Consider the following 17,526-nt stretch of genomic DNA (forward strand, 5'->3'; position numbering starts at 1 on the left):
GTCTGCCCAGGGTCATGGTTGCTTTACCCAGAATGTAGAAGAGGGCACCAAGGCCCAGAGCATGGAAAGGGCCTTGGGATGACAGGAGAAGAAGGAAGTCCTTTGTGGCCAAGACTGATGGCCTTTGGGACAGTGTGAAAAGCCTGTAGGGACATCAGCTCATAGACCTTTTCCAGCTGGTCTTGGTTCCTCGTGGGTCATGCTCATCAAGATTGCCAGTGATGCTTTGTAATTTTTCTTTACAGCAATGATTTTTAAATGCAGGCCCCAGACAAGCAGCCTCAGCATCACTAGGAACGTGGAAATACCAGTTCTCAGCCCCCTCCCTAGACGTACTAAATGAGAAGCTCTGGTGATGGTGGGTGGGAGATAGCAGTCTGAATTTCAACAAGACCTCCAGGTGATTCTGAAGCAAGCTCAAGTTTTAGAACATTGCTTTAGAATTAGGTCATGTTTCTCTGTCCTCTGCTTTCTGACTCCTGGGGAGAGAGGCCATTGAGTGAATTCCTCCAGACTGGAACCACAGGGCCTGCCCCGCCCCGTCAATGTCCTGTGTGCCAGGTTTGGCTGGGGAGGATGGAGGGGTAGAAGAGAGACAGACAGACAGAGACAGAGGGAGGGGGACAGGGGGAGATTAGAGGAGGGGTGGGATGTGATATGAGATGTGGTCCATGTTGCACATGTGTTTGTTTGAGTGTTACAAGGGAAGGTCTCACTAGTTCTCAGAACGACTCCCACCAGCTCCGGCTTGGTTTCCAGTTTATTCTCACTTTTGGGTGGTTGGGACAATGTGGAGACCTCCATCAGCTGGGGCTGGGAGCAGTGACGGGGGAGAGAGAGTAGAGATCAGGGAGCATGACCTGGCTGGAGTCGGTGGACTCAGGGAGGGCTGAGGGAGAAACTGAGGCAGAAGGAAAGTGACTGGTGAGGACCCTTCACCTGAACTCAGATGGAGGATCAGGTGGGAAGGGATTATAAATGGGTGATGGGCCTCCCTCCTCAGACGGTCTTCTACCCTTCTAGCAGGAAATAGGCCAAGCGGGAGCCTCTGGGGCTGCCACTGCAGGGAGGGGCCCTTCAGGGCACTAGGACAGGAAGGCCCCTCAGGGTGGCGAACGCTCCACCCAGCACAAGACTCAGGGGATGAGTTTTACAACTTTTCAAAGGCAGACTTCTTCAAAAGCACGTGCCTCTATTGATCTAGGAGGTGCAACCTATTGAAAAAGGGCAGCTTTACCTGAAGTAGGCTTTACCCACTGAGGACTAGGGCTTTAGTAAAAGATATACTGTTGTGTCTTGTTCTGTAGATAACAGAGCTGTTTGACTTTACCCTGAGACGTGGTCCATGTTGCACATAAAAATATGTCATTTGTGCTTCTGAGAGGTAGAGGATCAGTGTTTTCCTTGAGGTGAAATTTAGACAAGGGTCACAGATGAACAAGCGTCGAAGGGCAAGCTGTTTCTCAGAGTGCCTGGATTTGGATGGTTTCTACACCTGGATGCAGAATTGAGGGAGTGTGACTGCAAGCTGAAAGCTATTTGTAACTGTCACTACTGTTTCAAGAAAGGTTAGTGTTGCCTATGTACACAGGCTTTCACACTTCTATAATCTACAATTTCTTTTCACAGTTGTTTGACCCAAGTGGGTAGAACCCTTAGGAGGCGTCCTATTGCTCTAAGTTTTAAGCTAATAGCTGGGCACTTGCTCAGGCGTTTCCATTTCAGCATTTCATCATAAGAGCATTGGGAGTCACACTTGTTAACATTCAGAGCAGCCGTCTAGGTCCTACCACCCAAACTTCCCCAATGTCTGCTTTTTCTCTACAACAACTCTAAGAGGCGGTCAGTCATTCCACATCTATTTTTCTGAAAGTCTGTGATGACAGACAGCTGATATATTTTGCAGGGCAGCTCTATTCCATTGCTAGGCAGCCAGCATCCATCAGTGTAAGTGAGATCTTCTGGACCTTGGATTAGACACTGCCTTCCTCCCCTACTTGCTTTTGGTCCATCATTGAGGACAAGTGTTCTGCAGGACGGCTGTTTTAATGTTTAAGGGCAATTTTCTCATCTCTCCTTAATCACCTTCTTTAGGCAAATCATCTGTTGTGTTATCTGTTCCCCAAAGTACATGGTTTCCTGAGCCCCACTGTCCTGACTCGTCTTTTCTGAATCCCTCACGTTTATCAATACAACTCTCAAAACATGGCAGCCAGAATGAAATGGGTAACTCTCTTCCTGGAGCAGGGTTCAGTGGAAACGTGATGGATTTTCTCCCATAACTGGGATACATTTGATTGTTTACTTTGGTTGCAGCCCTCACACCATGGGCTCCTACCAGAATTTTTGGGCCACTAAACAACCAGCATTTTTGTTTGTCCCTTTAGGAAATGCCGCATTTGGGCCGCTCCTTTTTTGCACTTATAAATATGACTTCAGAAATTTTGCCTTGTGGGTTAGGCACAGTGTTCTTTCAAGTATAGATCACTTTGAATACCAATTTTTATCATCTTTCAAGTGAGAAGTATTAACATAATTGTTAGGAGTATGGGCTCTGGAGCCTCTGCCTGGGTTCAAGTCCTGCCCTGCCATTTGCCAGTTGTGTGACATGGGGCAACTGACATGGCTTTTCTGAGTCTCCATTTTCTCATCCATAAAATGGGTAGAGTGTGTGTGTCAGTCTCACTGTGTTGTCAAGGGTATTCAATGTAATAATTCTATTTAGAACAGCGTGCGGCATACAGGAAGTAGTCAACGTAAGTAAGCTGTGTTATTTGATTACTATTATTGGAGTTGTTTACCAGGTTGCCTACTTTAATGTTATTTTCAAAGTTGCTAAAATCCAAGCACTGGCATTATCATTTAAGCTAATATTTCTTCCTTTGGTGTACATGTATCTGTGTAGTTTTCCAGTTACCATTGTTGAAATCTTGGTATGCTATTCTTGTTCTTGTTCTCCGCAAGCTCATAAACTTTTAGAAAAAGAAACGACGTCATTTGGCTTGACTTGCCATTATAGACAGGCTGGTTCTTGTCACTCTTTCCTTGAGGCTCACAAAGCACTGATTTCACTGTGAAGTTTCAGAAGTAGGAGGGAATTCAGGTAAAATGTATTCATTTAATCTACTCTCTGTTTCAAACATCAGAACAAAGTTCTCCACCCCTTGGTTTTAGGACCTTCTATTGTCATAAATGCTCCTTGGTCGTCTTCAGGCAATGGTGCTAATGGGAAATTTGCAGGCTCTGGTCCTAGGAAGGGTTAGTCTGGGAGGGATGCTGGAACTTGATGGCATCTGTAGCTCAGGGTTTTTAAATCTTCCCTGCTCCAATTCTCCTCCTCAAAGGAAAAGACAAGTGGGAGTGTCTCTGGGTCCTCTGTCCTCTGCCAGAATCTCACCTCATCCCCAGGAAGGAAGAGGCCTTGCTTGCACTGTGAACGCTCTACATGGGTTAGTTATCCAGGTATAGGGCTCTCTGTCCACTAGACTGGAAGCTCTTGACATGCTGATCTGATATTCTTTTTACTGCCTCCATGATCTTAAACAATAGGTGCCCAACACAGGTAAGAGTCAGTGGTAAGAGACCCGTAGTTGGGGTCACGTAGACAAGGGTTGACTCTTGGCGCTACCCCTCCCTTGCAGTGTGGCCTTGGGTAGTTTTATTAACCTCTCTAAACTTCTGTTTCTTTGCCATAAAATCAAGATACTATTTATTATTGTGCCACTTGTGATGATGTATGAAAATAGCTCACTCAGTGTCAGACATATGATAAGTGCTCAATAAATTGTTGTCTTTGTTTTGATTGTTGTGAATAATGTTCAAGAGGTAAGTCTTAAGTCCTATATAAATTGTGTAGTACAAGATAAGAACAGAATATATGCATGGGGGAAATGAGTAATTTAGAGCAAATGCTTCTGGAGAGCCATCCTAGGTTATCTGAATTCTGACACCGTCACTGCCCTGTCTCTACCCCACTACAATGTGATCACAAATCTACGTATCATGTATACAGACCATCTTGATGCCCCACCCAGCTCCTCACAGGTGGTCCTTAGATGTGACTAGGGTCCCAGTTCCTCCAGTCACTCCATTTTTATTTCTGTAACTCAGCATCAGATCCTGATCCAATTCTGACACAAGAGGCCAAACCCAAGCCCATAGTGGGGTCTGGGATGTAACTCACCTCTAAACCTCTGGCCAGGCTCCTTTCTGCAGTCACCTTTCAAGGTCACCACTGCCAGTTATTCCTGGAACCCATATCTGCCCACTGTACCCCCCTGTTACTGATCATTGACCCTCTCCAGATTCAGAATCTGCAGTCAACTCCATTACAGTGGGTGGGATTCCAGGCTCCACCCTCTCCTTCCTTTGCTGATCTTTCAGCTGCCGTATTGGAAACCTGGTACCAACCAACGTTTTCCAAACCAGGACTAGGAGCTTCCTGATCCCCTGGTTTAGTAACAGATGTGGATGCAACAATGTGGATGCAGTGACACATATCCCTGATAGTTTCAATTGGGTGTGACAAAGACCAAGGGCCCCAGGGGTCTTTGACTGTCATCAGAGATTTAGAAGGAAGCTACTTTCAACTTAGTGTAAGTGTAGATTCTGAACACTGTTCTAGAGATCAAAAGCTGCCTGAGGAATTAGTGATCTCCCTCTAATTGGAAGTATGCAAAGAGGTGCTGGGGATGCCTGCCAAGAGGGCTTCTGAATTGTGTGGGAAGTTGGGTGAAGCGGACAGAAATGAGTATTATAGTTTGGGCATGTCCATGCTGTCTGAATTATGTGTGGCATAGGACCAGGATGCCAGCATTTTGTAGTGATTTATTTTGAAAGCTGTGTGTCTGGTCAACTGAGAAACTTTCCACACAATTGGCTGTAAAGCGCCCAGTTGGAGCCAGACACCTGAGAAGTGTTATGATATGGGGTTGGACTCCCCAGTGGATAAATGATCATGGATGACTTTGCAGAGAAAGAGCAGGCTGTAGTCTGAAGTCAGCCTGTGGAACGGCCAGGATTCCTTCCGGCCTGTGCCAGAGACCATCTCTGTCTCACTTAATCAAGAATGCTCTGACTCTGAAGCCACATCAAGAAGAGTGGTTTGTCTCATGGCAGCTGAGAGGTAGAGGGCCACAGGGCCACTTGAATACGAAGGTCCCTCTGTCCTCTGTCCCTATTCTGTAGAGAGAATAGAGAGGTTAGGGCGATGATAGTAATGGTGGGCTGCCCCCCACCCCTGCCCTGTGGCTATGGGCTTACACTTGCTTGAGATGCCCAAGATGGCCTTTTGTGCGACTCCTCTGGGTAACCTCTGAGCTCTGCTCACTTTGAAAATGGCAATAAGTGATGCTCAGCGGTGTGGAGTGGAGTGAGGCTGACATGCTGCTGTATAGGGAGATGAAGCATGGTGCAGCCTGGCTTTGCTCAGCCAGACATGTACAGGTGGGAAGCCATGGTCACCCCCAAGCCCTGCCACTGCTCAGTGAGCAGAGATAGAAGGCCTCTCAGTCCCCCCAAAGAGGATGCTGTCTGCTGGCCATCAAAGGGGAACTTGCCTGTGAGGTGGGAATTTGCTCTCCCTGTGAGTGAAGGGCAGCCTTTGTGCCCATGACCAGTGAAACGGCCTGCGAGTGGCTCCCATGAAATTAGCCATGCCCGTGCCCTTGCCTGCGTGGGTTTGGGATGGTTGAGGATCTGAGTCTGTAGCAATTACAATGATATACCAGAGCAAGGCGTTGCCTGAGCAGGGTCAATTCTTCTGTTGTGCCAAAGATTGAAGTGTGTCCTAGGATCAGTGACTTCAAGAAAACTCTTATTGGCTTAGACTGTTCACTCTGGTGAAAGCAAACACCTTCGAGCTTACTCTGGGAGGGCATGGGCCTAGTGTATGGATATTTCAGTTGGAAGACTTATGGAGATCCTTTCTCTGAGAGATTACCTGGGCCAGACATGCCATGAACAGGACCTGGGAATGTACAACCTGCTCAGTCTAGGGTAGGAGTCCTATATACGGCCGTCGGAGATCCTACAGAGGAGGTCTGCTGAGGTCTTGGGGGCCGTAGGTAGAAAGATGTTCTTCCTGCTTCTGAGGGCCTTCAGGTCAAGTGTTCTGGACAATGCCTAGTATTCATTGTACAGGTGTGCACCTGGCCATTCTTTCTTTTCTAGAAGCTGAAGAGATGGACAGGGGTACCTGGGTTTCTGTACCAGACAGTCCTTTATGCATGTAGAGTGTACTATATGTAGAGTGTAATATAATATATTATGCCATTTGATTTCCTCATGATTGTGGAGAGAGCAGTGTCCTCCCAAGGCCCTGTCTCGGCCCAGGGGCTGCATCTCCACCAGCCTTCTTAGACAGTGGTTTGCATATCTGTTGTACAGGCACACACTTCCTGTGCACACTTTGAGCTCCCCAGGGTAGACGTCTGTGAACGTTTTGTACCATAACCTCACATATAGGGCATAGCACACAGTAGGGTTTCAGTAAACACATATGGATTGATTGGTCAAGAGTTAGTGTGTGATTGGGTTCAGAGAGTATAAGGGATCTGCCTAAGGTCAAACTAAAGCAAAGGTGGCATTCAGCCCCTGTTTGCTCTTTGGGGGTCCAGTGCATCCTTCACCACCATGGAAGGCTTCTCAGGCCTCATCTCAGGACTAAGCAAGAGGTCTTGAAGGCCATGTCTTTAAGACGACATGACCTATAGCTCTCCTTGACTTGGAGTGTTCCTAAGGGATCTGTAGAGAGGAATCCTGTCAAAGCTTTCCTCTCTCCCCTCATCTTGGGCCACAAATAGAAAAAATAGAAGATTCAACCTTCTATCCCTCTGCCCAACACACACACACACACACACACACACACACACACAAGCAGTGATGCAAGACTGGCTTTAAATACATTCCTACTGAGAGATGCTGCCTCTCAGTGTCGGATTCTCAGCCATCCTCCAAAGGCTCCTGCAGCCCAGTGGAAACCTAGACCCTCAGGCTTCAGCTCAGGCCCGATAGAGGGGCTGGCTCTTTTTCCAGAAAGTGAAATCTACCCCTTTTCTCCCAGACAGTTAACTCCATTGAAGCAGGAGAAACAAGAAATACTTTCTACAAACAGTGGTGTTTGGTAAAATATGTAACACTGGGTTCTTTGATGTTTCCCACATCCCTCTCTGCAGGGCCCCTCCTTGTTTTGACTAGTCACTTCTTCTTCTTACTAACTGTTATGATTAGGAGAATTGCCTGAGTACAGGCCCAATAGTTCCAAGACCATAATGAGCAACATGTGCAGACGTGCTCAGCACGATCCTGGAAACATGGTTGCTGTTTCTACAGGGCAGTTCCTGAAATGATTCAGGAATAAGAGCTTCTCAGCTCCATGAGAAACCTACCCTCCAGCACCTAGCACCCAGCTGCATTTGCATCCACCTGCACCTTACACACTTAGTGCCTCCACCCCGGGTGGAAGAGTTGTTGAAGATGAGCTGTGGAAAGAGCTAGGCCTGCTCTCAAGTCTTGATTCTACCACTTACCAGCCATGTGACTTGGGCAAGTTATTTAATATCTTTGAGCTAATTCTCCTCAGATGTTACCTGGGGATAATAGTTCTTACCTCATAGGATGTTGGAAAAATTAGATTTTATTTAGTAATGTACCAAAACACCTAAGATAGTACTTTGCGTATAGGGCATATTATTAAAACAAAATTCAAGACTTCATACAGAACGCGATAGAAATGGAAACCAAAACCATCCCTGTAATTTCAGATGTTCCTTATAGAAATCTACTCCAGGCAAATGACCAACATTAATCATTCACTCAGTGGCATGAAATGAACAAGTCCCAATAAATCAGAGCCTTGTCCGTCTGATGTCTATGCAGATGGCACAGGGGTCTGTCTGCAGGAAACCCACATCCCTGGGGCTCATTTTAAATTGATTCCAAAGGTGGCATAGAATTGGAATGTTGGGATCCCAAAGCTGTTAGGCAAAGTAAAGCAACATGATTTCCCCAGGTTTTAACACCTTCTCTTCTTTGCCCAAAGCGGAGGAACCAGGGTGCCTGAACTTGCAATGAAACAGGCACCACTCAGCCTTCCGCCCCTGCTGCTGCAGGTCCCCCAGCACCACTCCCTCTTTGGACACAATCGCCTTCACATTGAGAAAAATGGTGTTCCAAATGTCTGGTGCTCATCACTCAAAAATTATAGACAGTTCTCGGTCTGTTTCTTCCTCAAACCCCAAGCCTAAGTTTCTGCTATTGAGAGGAGGAGGATACCTCAACAATCTGTCCATTTTGATGTCACTACTTTCCACCAGATACCTTGTAACTTAGTCTTGGTTTCCTGATATGGCCACAAACAGAAACCCCCACCCCATCCAACAATGACAAGACATGTCAACCCTTGCTGTCACAGAACCTTGCAATTGTGTTGTTACTGGTGCCTGCCATAGAATCTTTAGGAGCTCCTCTGCTGCCGTCCAGGGAATTTCAGTGAAAGGATTGGGGAACAAGCAGACTGCTGCCCTTCTCCAAGGTCCTGAACCAGCTCTGTACACGGCATCATAACCAGTTCCTTTAGGACAGTTGTCGTTCTGGTCCAAGCTCTCCCAGGAATGAGTGAGGGAATAATGGAAGAAGAATTTGCGCCTCAGGAGGGAAAGAGACAGAGCTGAACATAGGCCGGGGAATGTCATAGCTACACAAAGCAGCTAGAAAGAATAAAAAAGTTGTTTCTTTGTTTGTTTTGACATGGTTTTCAAATAACCAGGTACGAAAGAACAAACCACAGCTAAACATGAAGCTGACTTCATGTTTATTTTATAACTCTATTATCTTTCTGACAATTGCAAACTTTCCCTCTTTTGGCTTATGTTAGCCTCCAACCCATTCTGCTTTCAGCTCTGTATGCTGTATTGTGGGCAAAGGCATAACAATTACCCAGACTTGGTTTCCTGCATATTTTGCCTTCATAGAAGACCTCTTCAGACCTCTGCAGCTCCGTTTCCTGTCTGCCTTTGCTCCTTGACTCCTATTTTCCCATAAAATCTTAAAGATCTTCCTTCTTCAGTCACTCAGACATGGTTTCTTGAAGTAGCTATTTTGCAGCAAGCAATGGGTAAAGAGATGGAACTATAATTTTTGATGCCTAATCCTGGACCACCACCTTGCAAGTCTTTCTGGCCTCTTGTACCACACTTTTTTTCACCTGATATCATTTTCTGGCTTACTTCCCCTGAGGTCATTTTCTGGTCTCCTTCTCTATGCCTTCTTAACTCAATTCACATTGAAGTATGCAGTCATTTTTCCCCCAAACTACAATCTTGACTATTCTCAGCCGTGAGAACATTATCTCTTTGCATTCTTGACTCACAGTATTCATGAGGCTTGAATATAAAATTTCTTTCCTGGCTCATTCCCAGACCCTACCTCACATCTTTCTTCTAAAGAGATAGTGAGAGAACACAATTTATTGTAGGAGTAAAGAAGAGGATTTCTTGCCCATAAGTGGAGAAAGAACAAGCAAGGCAAAATATCACGTCAAAGCCAGAGCATCTCCTGGCAGGCCAGGAAGCATATGTATAGGCATGCCTTGTTTTATTGTGCTTTGCTTTATTTCACTTCACAGATATTACATTTTTTACAAATGGAAGGTTTTTGGCAATGCTGCATCAGCAAATCTATTGGCACCATTTTTTTTCCAACAGCATTTGATCACTTTGTGTCTCTGTGTCACTATTTGGGTAATTCTCACAATATTTCAAACATTTTTATTATTATATTTGTATGGTGATCTGTGATCAGTGATCTTTGATGTTACTGTTGTACTTGTTTTGGGGCACCACGAACCATGCCGTGTAAGCGTGTGAACTTAATCGGTAAATGTTTGTGTTCTTACTGTTCTACCAACCACTGTTCCTCCATCTCTTCCCCTCTCTCAGGCCACTCTATTCCCTGAGACACAACAATATTGAAATTAGGCCAATTAATAACCGTACAATGGCCTCTAAGTGTTGAAGTGAATGGAAGAGTTGCACATCTCTCACTTTAAATCAAAAGCTAGAAATGATTATGTGTAGGGAGGAAGGCGTGTCACAAGTAAGATAGGAGTTACCCCATTTGTGCATGCAAAGGACAAGTTCTTGAAGGAAATTTAAAGTGCGACTCCAGTGAACATATGAGTGATAAGAAAGCAAAGCAACCTTTTTGCTGATATGGAAAAAGTTATAGTGGTCTAAATGGAAGATCAAACCAGCCACAACATTCTCTTAAGCCAAAGCCTAATCCAGAGAAAGACCCTAGCTCTCTTCAATTCTACGTAGACTGAGAGAGGTGAGGAAGGTGCAGAAGAAAAGTTAGAAGCTAGCAAGTTTGGTTTGTGAGGTTTAAGGAAAGAAGCCATCCTCATAACATAAAAGTACAAGGTGAAGCAGCCAGTGCTGATGTAGAAGCTGCAGGAAGTTATCTAGAAGATCCAACTAAGGTAATTATTAGGTTGGTGCAAAAGTAATTGCGGTTTAAAATGTTAAAAATAATTGCAAAAACCACAGTTACTTTTGTATCAACCTAGTAATAAAGGTAGCTACCCTAAACAACAGATTTCCAATGTGGTTGATGCAACCTAAGACTTTCATAGCTAGGGAGGAGAAGTCAATGCCTGACTTGAAAGCTTTAAAGGACAGGCTGATTCTCTTGTTAGGGGCTAATGCAGCTAGTGACTTTAAGTTGAAGCCCGTGGTCATTTACCATTCTGAAAATCCTAGGGCCCTTCAGAATTTTGCTAAATCTACTCTGCCTGTGTTCTATACATGGAACAACAAAGCCCAGAGTCAGAATATCTATTGACAACATGGTTTACCGAATATTTGAAGCCCACTATTGAGAACTGCACAGAATGGAAAGATTCTCTTCAAGATATTACTGCTCATTGACAATGCGTCAGTCACCCAAGAGCTCTGATGGAGATATACAATGAGATTAATGTTGTTTTCAGGCCCTAAAACACAGCATCCAATATGTAGCCTGTAGATCAAGGAGTAATTTTGACTTTCAAATCTTATTATTTAAGAAATACATTTCATAAGGCTATAGCTGCCATAAAGATGATTCCTCTGATGAATCTGGGCAAAGTAAATTTAAAACCTTCTGGAAAGGATTCACCATTCTAGATGTCTTTAAGAACATTCATGATTTGTGGAAAGAGGTCAAAATATCAGCATTAACAGGAGTTTGGAGGAAGTTGATTCCAACATTCTTGGATGACTTTGAGGGGTTCAAGACTTCAGGGGAGGAAGTAACTGCAGATGTGGTGGAAATAGCAAGAGAACTAGAATTAGAAGTGGAGACTAAAGATGTGACAAGATTGCTGTAATCTTATGATAAAACTTTAAAAATGAGGAGTTACTTCTTATGGATGAGCAAAGAAAGTGTTTTCTTGAGGTGAAATTTACTCCGAGTGAAGACGCAGTGAAGATTGTCAAAATGACAACAAAGGATTTAGAATATTGTATAAACTTAGTTGTTAAAACAGCAGCAGAGTTTGAGAGGATTGAATCCAATTTTGAAAGAAGTTCTACTGTGGGTAAAATGCTATCAAACAGCATAGTATGTTACAGAGCTATGAATTGTTCATGAAAGGAAGAGTTAATCAGTGCAGCAAACTTCACTGTTGTTTTCTTTTAAGAAATTGCCACAGCCACCCCAACCTTTATCAAAAACCATCCTGATCAGTCAGCAGCCATCAACATCAAGTCAAGAACTTTCACCAGCAAAAAAAAATTAAGACTCAGATTATGATTAGCATTTTTTAGCAATAAGCTATATATTAATTAAGATTTGTGCATTGTTTTTTAGAAATAATACTATTGCACACTTAATACACTACAGTATAGAGCAAACATAACTTTTATATGCACTGGGAAACCAAAAAATTAGTGTGGCTTGATTTATTGCAATATTCTCTTTATTGTGGTTGTCTGGAACTGAACATGTAATATCTCTGAGGTATGCCAGTAAAGGTGCACACAGAGGTCATGAGCCCAAAAAAGCTGGACTCCATGCCTAAGTCTAAGATTCTACCTCTTCCTGAGTGTGCTTGCAGGGTTAGGTGGCCTAAAGGATATAGACTGGGGCAGACAGCCTCCAAGGTTCTTCTCCCCAAATATAACTCCAACTTTGTGGATAAGACCCCCAGACACCATCCCTGAACATTTTGTTCTGCATTGATCTTACCTTTTATGTAACATCTGTAACTCTTTGTGTCTCTATCACTTACTTTGATCCTTAACTGTATGTGTTTACAATTCCCAGTACTCCGTGCGTATGGGGTCTTGCCTCACTAAGCATCTGGGTTCCCCAACCTCATAGTCTGTAAACTCTGTATCTTCATGGCTTTCACAGTGCTCAGCCCAGTCCTGGGTATGGGGCCTCTGCTTAAGGAATGAGTGGCTGAATTAGATCCGTCTTAATTAGACGAGTGGTCAGCATTCCAGATAATAATAATAATAATAATAATAATAATAATAATAATAATGGCAGCTGACATTTACTGAGTTCCTCTGTGTATCAGCTCCCCAGCTAAACTCCTTGGGCATGTTATTTCATTAAATCGTAAAACAAACAAACAAAAAACACTTTTCAGACGAGAAAATTAAGACTTAGAAGTTCACCTTCTCAAGGTTTGCCAACGAGAGAATATTTTTAAACATGGTTGCTATGAACATTTAGGGGGTTCATTGGTAGAGAGACCCCTCAGAGCCTCTGAAAAATAATGTATATGTTCAAGAACACGTTTATTTTTCTCAGAAAAAGCCTTGTTGCTTTCACCAGATTCTCTAAGGGGTCATACACACAATGATGAGGACCCTATCTATGGCCTAATGCAGAACAGCAGAGCTTCAGTGTGCATGAGGGGTCTCCCGAAAGGACATTTGCCTCACCTTGTTGTCACCCTCACTAGCTTCCCATTGGGAAGGGTCCAAGGACACAGACCTTGGCTGCATCAACGCAGTCCTGGGACTCGCCTGAAATTCACGTCTAAAGTCTGAGACCAGTAGTTTGGCCTCATTAAGATTCCTGATAAAGGAATTGGCTTTCAGGGCTTACCTGTCTTCAGCAGATTTTCCCTTTGCTTACTCAGGAGTGTAGTTATTTCCAGCTAATGCCTACAAATAAACTTACCCACTCTCCTACTCACTCTATCTCTCCATATTTTTTTAAAATCATCTATCCCAAATCACGCTAAGAAGTAGGAGATTCTATTGCAATATGGCAAGAATTGGCTGGCCCAGTGGCTCTAGAAGAATCTTTTCTGTTTAACTTTTTGAGGTCCCAATACCAGCCATGCTCCATGTAGACTGAGTCAACCTCTCAGGAACATCCTGGAAGACATTGAGCCCCATCCCCATAATCCAAGACCCACCATGTTCCCCCCACCCAAATAGAGAATCACAGTTCAGTAGTTTTCCCATCCTTTTAATGGACTGAGTTTTCCTAGCCTTTTTAACATGAAGCTTCCATCAGTAGTAACCATGGCAACAGATCAGAGAGGCTTCAAAAAGCCTATCTCTATGTAATTAAGGAAAACAAGGGTGTGGATCAAGAGTAGGGGGCTTAGACAAGGAGACCTTGGCCCTGAGCCCTGCCACTGCACCTCCTGAGTGTTTTTGCAAAATGAGATGAGAGATTTTCTTCTCCCTCTGGCCTCCCTCTACTCTTCTTTAAACATTTTTTGTTTGGTTGTCTCAACTAGCCTCCTTCCTGAGGATGTTGCTTGGTGTCCTGGTTCTGGACAAATACTTCCTGCAGGGGTAGAGCCCCAAATCCAGGGAGTGCAGTCTGGATGGGTAGGAAGTGGCCTTAGCACATTTCTCTAGAGAGATTTATTCAAAGGCCAAACCTGGTCTGGTCAGACTCTTCATTCAGGCACAGAAGAGGCCAACCAGCTTACTTGTAGGAATGTGTCCTTATCATCAGGACCGTGGAGCAGAGACCTGGCACCATCATCATTGTAGCCACCCAAACACTGGGCCCTGGCATGCTTGGCCTGCAGCAGCCATGGGAAAAGGGACAGGAGCTATAAGCATTGTTGGGAGGCAATCAGAGCCTGAGGGTTGTTTTATTTCTTAGCACTTGTTCTTATCTGAAATCATCTCATTTATCTCTGTGTTTCCTTCTTTCCTGTCACTTTCCTCTCACCACAGTGTTGGCTCCATTGGAGCATAAGCTTGCCTGTCTTGCTTTTTCCTGTCTCCCGGGTGCCTAGAACAGTATAAGGAATATTTGTTAAAGGAGTGAATGAGTGAACAGATGAGTAATGAATGGGGCCCCAGTCATTGTTTGTGGTCCAGACTCAGACCACTTCCACAGATACACACTGTGAGCCGTGGCCTGTGCTGGGCCCTGAGGTGACAAGATACAACCTGCCGAGGAAGAGGTGACTAGGGAAGGACCCAGAGCAGGGCATGTTCATGTTCTCCTAGCTCTCCGAGTCTGTCTCCAGGAGAAGGCCACCCAGGTCTATTCCTGCTCCTTGGAAGGAAACAATTCAGATTTATACAGTCCTAGACTCAGCAACCACAGACTCCATCGGCCCCCATTCGTGCCCCACAGATACCTTCGCTCTGGAATGCATCCATAGATGAGAAGAAGTGGTAGCTTCGTTTGAAGGTGCTTTCTAAATAAACATGAAAATCCTCCCTGAAAACTCATTGCTTTTCTTCCTACGTGGGGAGCAAGTGAACAGACATGGAATAGCACTGATGAGGTGGGTCTCCCAGCTGCCATGGACACCATTACATCAGGGACAGGACAGGCCTCTCCATACCTGCTCCTCACTTGCCACTTTTGTCTCACCAAAGCCTCTCCCACTTAGTGTCACAACAGTGGGTCCTTATTGCTGCCGCTGCCATGTCCTCCATCAGCCCCACAGCAGGGCATCCTGTCTCATGCTGGAGAGGGGTACATACATGTCACCTGAAGCCTTGAACACTGAATAGAGGTCAAAAACCAGGTGGAAGGGGCCTCCCTTAGGTAATAACGTGTTAGACATGGAGATCATGGAGAAAAGTCAGCCACCAGCCCCTGTCCACCAGGAGGCCACAGTGAGGTGTGGATGACACAGGAAGAGACCCTCACAATGCGATGATGGAATCTGGGTTCAGTGTCTGCGAATGAGCTTATGGAAGCCCAGAGCTAGAATGTATGACTGAGCATCAGGGAAACCTGGTGGAATGGGTACTGGATCTTGAAGTGTGAGCAGGAGTTCATCAACCAGATAGAAGGAAAAAAAGCCAGACAGAGGACAGGGCACTGTTCCAAGGCTCAGGAGTCTGGAGAGAGTTTAGTGTACACAAGACTCTTCCTATTGGCCACACTGCAGGATGAAGGTCAAGTGGCCGGAGATGATATCAAGGTCATCTGAAAGATGTGGACAGGAGGGTCAACTTATGGATCATTGGGGTTGAGCAGAGGAACACTGTGACTCCATGCACATTTGGGAACTCACAGGAGAGAATGGATGGGACAGATGCAAAGCGATGCTGGAGAATTCATTAGGATGCTTTTGCAGTAGGGCAGGACAATTGACGAAGCCCTTTGTTATGAGGCGATGGGGCAGTTAGAGGAAGGGAAAGACCTGAAGAAAAGGGAATGGAGCTGTGTGCTATGGGACACAGAAAATGTGACTCTCCGGGTCTGACTGGAGGCAACGCAGGGTGACAAGGAAGGGAAGGACTGAATTATGTTTCCTGGACATGTTAAACAGGAGGCCAAAAGGAGCAGCAGGTGTGATGGAGGAGGGGGCAGTAACAGGCTGCAGTTGGTGGAGCAGGGAGAGAGGAAAGCCAGCAAGTGTGACTCCACTTTGGAAAAGCTTGGCTGGAAAAGCTTGGTAAAGAGAGGACATGCAATGTAGAGAGATGCCAGGTGACGGTGTTTTAATTTTAAAACAGCAATGACTTATGCAAATTTAAGTGGAGAAGCTGGAGAGAGAGCGGGTGAAGTTGAAGGTCAAGGGAATGAGGAGATAAATGAGGAGGGTGGTCTTTATAGGGTGGGAGGGATGGCTGGTCACTATCCAGGACAGTACGTGTGTCTGCCCCTCTGCCCAAGACTGCTATCTGAGTGGTAGCCTTAGGATGGCCCGAGGATGCAATAAGATAACATTGTGAAAGGATTTGCCCCACACCTGGCATAGAGCAAGTACTCAGTGAATGTATTTATTACAAGTATGAGAGACAGTGGCCTGTGGCTGAGGCTGGGCCATCTCCTGTGAAAGTGATACAAGAAGCAATGGCATTGACCACTGGGAGCTTGTGGCCTGAGTCTCATCAGTCTGAGCAAACAGACATGTCCCAGACAGGCACTGGCCAATACAGATGTTAATGAACAATGCAAGGTGAGGCTCTGCCCAGGAAGAGCCCACCTAGGGCGGGACTGACTGCCTGCCCAGTGCTGGCTGTGTGCAGATTCAAAAAGAAATGGATTTGATCCCTGGGCACATGGGTGGGGAATTCTTGAATGCTATTTGCAAGACTTTGGTAAAAATGCTTCATGAATCCTGCCTTGTCACAAGTGTGCATGAAAGTTGTGCTTTAGCTCAGGCCTAATGGGCTTTATATAGTACAGTACTGATTTTCTTTCATGTTTTAATAGAATTCGATTTAATATTTGCTTTCTGCTCTCACTGCTGTTGCTGTTGACTGATTCAACACAGAATCCTTCCCTGGTGCCCCCCGACCTTGTTGTTATTCCCTCATTTTGTGTGTTGGCATTTGATTCCTGTCTCCAGCATGAACCACTTTACACATGTCTTCATTCAGCTGGCGACAGTCACGTCCGTGTATCCTGAATGCATTACTATCTGGAGCGGCTGCTCCAGCAGACCTGGCATTTGGAAGGGGGGTGGGGGGGGCTTCCGGGCAGGATTCATTTCCATCAGTTAGACATTGGGGAGATGCAAAGCTCAGCTTGGGAACCTGAGGCTGTGATCTGTTCTGTCCTTTGGCAGGAGATTCTCCAACTTAATCTGAAAATGCCCCAGACTGGCCATTAATTTAGCAACATTTTACCCTCCTACGAAGAACCAGCCTTCATAGGGTTTTCAACAAGGCCCTTTGCCAGAGTGAGAACAGCAGTCATAGACAGAGCTGTCCAGAGGGAAGAAGCTGCCCTTCTTGAGTCCCAGTGAGCCTGGCTGGTTTGTAGGAGAGAGAGTCTGTTCGACTCTCGGGTGACCCTACCACCAACATTTGCAGGACTGTGTCAGTGCAAGTTTGGGGTTGGACATAGCTTTCCCTTAGTTGGAAAAGAGCCGGTTTCACTAGCAGGCAGCGCAGGGATATAGTTAAAAACATAAGCTTTGGAATCAGGCATCAGGCAGGTACATGTGTTCATACTTGCTTCAGTTCTTGTAGCCCACAAGGTCTATAGCCAGTTCCCATTCTCAGCTTTAGTTTCTCTTTCTATAAAATTGAGTTAATGACTGTATCTTCCCAGTAGGTTTTATGGGGGGTGGGGTGTTAAGTGCAT

General features: G+C 45.2%; 1 protein-coding gene across 4 annotated transcripts in view; it reads left to right on the forward strand.

Annotated features, from left to right (window-relative positions):
* Positions 1-17,526, forward strand: part of EPHB1 (EPH receptor B1) — a 420,104-nt gene that overhangs the window by 287,241 nt on the left and 115,337 nt on the right. The gene's annotated exons all lie outside the window — the stretch shown is intronic.

Source organism: Rhinolophus sinicus, linkage group LG10 (genome assembly GCF_036562045.2).
Source record: "Rhinolophus sinicus isolate RSC01 linkage group LG10, ASM3656204v1, whole genome shotgun sequence".
NCBI lineage: Eukaryota > Metazoa > Chordata > Mammalia > Chiroptera > Rhinolophidae > Rhinolophus > Rhinolophus sinicus.